General features: G+C 36.3%; 1 pseudogene; it reads right to left on the reverse strand.

Annotated features, from left to right (window-relative positions):
• Positions 1–3,392: 3,392 nt before the first annotated feature.
• LOC110295736 lies at positions 3,393–3,970 on the reverse strand (annotated as a pseudogene).
• Between the last annotated feature and the right edge of the window lie 713 nt (positions 3,971–4,683).

A 4,683-nucleotide genomic window follows, 5' to 3' on the forward strand; every position in this document is an offset into this window, starting at 1 on the left:
CAGACATGTCTGTGCCTGTAACACCAGTGCTGTGGCGGTCAAGAGGGTTGTTGGAGCTTTTCGTCTGTTACATGATCTTGAGGCTGAAGGATAAATCCTATTTTAAAGGGAATAAAATTACTAGTGATAGTAGGGCATGGATGTCCTCACATGCTCATCTATTTTCTAAGAATGCATGGTTATACATGAACACATACACTCATACATGTACACAAACACACACATGCACACACAAACACACACTCAGAGTTATAAACAACCAACCAAATTTAGATTGAGAATTTTCCTATTAGTTAAGAAAAACATATCTGTGATAATCCATATCTTAAAATGAAATATAAAAAGTGTTTTAATAAGAGAAGGTAATTTACAACGCAGTTGTATTACAGTAGAAACATTTGATATTACAAGTTAGCAAGTAATGGGAAATCAAATATATAAATATTTTTAAATCACAAGGAGCTATACTGCATGCTTGAAATTTGCATTTACATTAGTATGAAATTACTTGGACAATTTCTTTGCAATAAATTAAAACATGGAGCACTATAGGGATACATTTTCTTATAACACAAACATCTACAAAATAATGTTACCTGTGAGATTAGAATAGTAAAGAAATACATGGACATATACAGAATGTGTATTTTATTTTTATGGCAATATTCTTAAATGTTGGCATTGGTGTTTTGTTTAATTTTTTTTCTAACCAAGTGTAAGCATGTTCCCAACACAACCTTAATGGCACATGAGTAAGTGACATTTAAACTGCAGTTACTTCAATGCCAGCAGGACATTTTGCACATAAGCTATATAATGACTTATAATTAAAAATAAAAACTGTGGTTGCCTTACAAAAAAATGACTTCCTTCTTATTAATTGTATTCACTTTAACAGACTTCTTGAACCCTTTGGCCTCATAGTTATTACCCTTACAACAATCATTAACCTGCTCTCACAGTACTCCTATGAGGCTCTGAAGCAGACCATATACAATAAAAGAAGCAATGTACATGTAGGTTTACAACAGATGTTGGACTGGCCTTTCTTCCTAGGTGTCTGAAAATGAATACATAGCAGTGGTTCCTCAGGCCATAAAAACTGTGTACCACACAATCTAAGCACCACATCCCAGGAATTGCACACCATGAACTTCATAAAAGGGAAAGTGTCCTTTATAATTTATGGCTTTTGCAGCCTTCACTTCTCATTTCCTGGGGAAAATGAAATGATTTCTAAGAATCAACCACTTTGACAAAATAATGTCTTATCTCTTCTTAGACAAGGGGTCATGATTAATTTTATTTCTTTCTGTTTTGTGCTGTTAGCATATTCTGTTGAAATAGGTATCTTTAATCATATGTCAACCCCTTGGAGAGACAAACTTGTCCATGTGGCTAGAGATGTAATATACTATTCTTCTCATCCATTTAATTTAAGCAATCTCATTATTCTTACTATTGTATTATTAATATTAGTAACATTATTAGTATTATTAATAATAAGCATCTCACTATGTAGCCTAGCTGGTCTGGAGGTCACTATGTAGGCAAGGCTTGAACTCACACAGTCTCCCTGTGTTTTACTTGAAGTTGGTTCCCTTTCTGAGAATGGCCTCTTTTACACTTCACACTTGTAAGAAGCCCCTTCTTTCATGTTTTGTTTTTGAATTTAGTAGAGGCTTCTTTATAAAGTCTCTTGCTTTAATATCTCTCTCAAAGATCCTGCCTCATTACTATGACATCTACTTTAAGCTCTTTGTCTTATGTTGTTCTGGAAAGCTCTGGCTTTTGTCTGGTTGTCTGTTCGGGCCCCATGTTAGGTGCTATTTAGTTGAAGTTAAGTCTTGTTTTGCCCTCCCAGCCTCATGCTCTCAGATATAAGACTCAGTCTCTAATTATATTTACAAATACATTGATAATATAGCTAGGCTCTACTCTGACTATATTGAAACTAAAGTTATCCACCGTAAGTAAAGATGCCCATTCATTTTAACCTATATCTTGCAACCTGACTGGTTACCTGTGCTCAGGCATCATGTGTCCATGAATTTGTCCTCTCCCCTCTTGTCTGGCTTCTTTCCACACCTCCTTCTCTTCCAGAATTTTTTCTTCTTTGGTGTCCCACCTCTATATACCATGTAATCTATAGGCCATATGCTTTTTGACAGGTAAGGCATCCATAAAATACACAAGATGATCAACTGATGCTGTTTCTAGTGTGGTGCACTGTTCGACTTTTGTGCGATTGTTTCATTCATCTGTCAATGCCATTAGCAGGGTAAGTAGATATGGGTCTTGCTGTTCAAAAAAAAAAAAAAAAACTGGAAGAAACAAAATGAAGGTGACTCTGCCAACAAGCTAAGACGATTTTATTGCAGAGATATTTGGAGAAGGATCCAGAATTTGCCCAGTAAATGTTACTTTTCTTCGGAATTTCTTATATCCTGTGCTTGTATGCTTCAACATTAGTGTTCTTATTGAATAAAGTTTTTCTTTGCAAGATTTCATCCAGGGTGTATAAAATGTTGATAGCTGAAAGACTGTTTCAGCCTTTTAAGGTAAAGTTGACAATTTACATTGCATTCTTAATTATACTCAACAGAGTTTTACATTGAAGGAAGATCTTTCTTGAATTAATCATTACTATATGACTTAATTTTTTAATTTGGTCTTAAGTATCATTTAAAATAGTGAACTCCTAAGTATGGAAATATTGTTTTATATATACCACATTCGAATTAATATGTTTCTACATATACTTAAATACATGTACAACATTCTGTAGGAAAAATGAAATTTATGTGTAAATTCCACATGTCCATTGGTGCCTATACACACTATTGCTTACACTCTACAGTTTCACAAAAGAGAAGACAGTGGTTTTCACTTCTTTTAGAACCTTGGCTTTTGATAAGTAGTGTCACCTACTTATAATCAGCATACTTGTTTCATTAGCATATCTTTTCTTTGTAAATGATGCATAATACTTATGCATCATATATATGTATATATACATATATATGTAGATAGATAGATAGATAGATAGATAGATAGTATCACTCATCAATTCAGTATGTCATACAATGTACAACCATGAACTCAGAGTATTTGCATTATAACACATCTAACAGTTATCTTGATCTTTCTAAATAACAGTTTAAAAACTTATGCATTTTTAAAAAGGAAATTGGTGCTGCATAAATCTTTTTTTTTTATTGAACACATGTATTTCACAATACAGCTTTATACAGAATGCTAAGAGCACTTTTCTTCATATTTTACATAAGGGCTTAAAACATATGGACTTTAATATACCAAAGTACATCCAACTCTAATTCCTAAATAAATGTGTTACAATTTGTTGAAAATTTAAAGGCTTAACGGCAAAGTCCGGGGGAAGAAAGGATTAAGTAAGTTTATTTTACAAACTGGCTGAAAAATAACTTCAAGAAAGTCAATAGACTTCGGTACGGTCTCATCCTCCCTGACGAAGGCGGTGCCGGATTTGGAGGCGTGATGGCTATATCCAGATAATCCCCTATTTGGAACTTCTGTGACTGCAGGGTCATGGAGTCATCAGTGCCCTTCCTGCCAGACATGGTGCTGCCAATCTCCTTAACTCGATATCCAGGTCTTTTAAGATCCATAAAAACAATTGCAAAATTGAAGTGCGTGCCTTTCTTTCTGGCTTCTGGGTAGACTTCCTTCACTAAACTAGTCAGTTCTTTCAAGGTTGCATCCATCCAGGTGTAGATCTGCAGCTTGCTCGAAGGCACGTTCCCATTCGGTGGTGGCGGCCGTTGTTGGTGGTGAAGACCTGCAGCAGGAGCCGGCAGGTCTTCTCCCGATCGATCAGCTTCTCCGGCTCCTTCTTAATTTCCTCCTGGGTAACGTGTGACTCCACCGCCATTCTCCTCCTTCGGCCCGGGAGACGCTCGCCCTGACCTTCGACCCCTGTGGCGAGCATGAGCTAGTTGTCCATAAATCTATTTTTTTAATCATAATGAGGAGATTGTGTGGGTATGGGGAATGTCTTACTGTGCTTTTTTTCTTGGCATACTACACTGTAAAAAATGGTTTGGAAGAATGATATTCAAAGAAGTCTTCCTGTCAGAAAAAGAGATTAAGATTTGTTATCATCAGAGTGCATGCTGTACCTTTAGAGAACAGTATTTCTGTATATGGATAGTCTTGTGCCAGCTGAATACTGAAACTCATATGACGGGATATGGTATGCAATGACTTAAGTATTTTTTATTTATGTGTGTTTGTGTTTTTGTGTCTGTGTCTATGTAAGACAGGTATTAGTGCTTCAAAAAGCCAGAAGAGTATGTCCAGTTCCATACTGTTGGAATTACAGGTGTTATTGAGCCTCCTGATGTTAGGGCAGGGACCAGTTCAGGACCTGTAGAAGATATCAAGCAAGGAGACCTAGAGAGCCTTCTCCCAAGCACTCACCATGACTTTGGGTGAAAGTTTCCTGTCTAAATTGATTCCCACCATCAGGAGAAGAAAACCATGGCCTGGGAAGAACTGAAACCTCGCCATTCCTTATATTTCTTCTTGCTATGACTCACCATTTGTATCTAGGCAAACTTCATTGAAAACAGACTTCCTGATATAGGGAGAGAAAGATCAGTGGCTAAGAACCCATTACTCATGCTGAGGACTCAGTTTGAA

This window comes from Mus caroli, chromosome 1, assembly GCF_900094665.2.
Source record: "Mus caroli chromosome 1, CAROLI_EIJ_v1.1, whole genome shotgun sequence".
Taxonomy (NCBI): domain Eukaryota; kingdom Metazoa; phylum Chordata; class Mammalia; order Rodentia; family Muridae; genus Mus; species Mus caroli.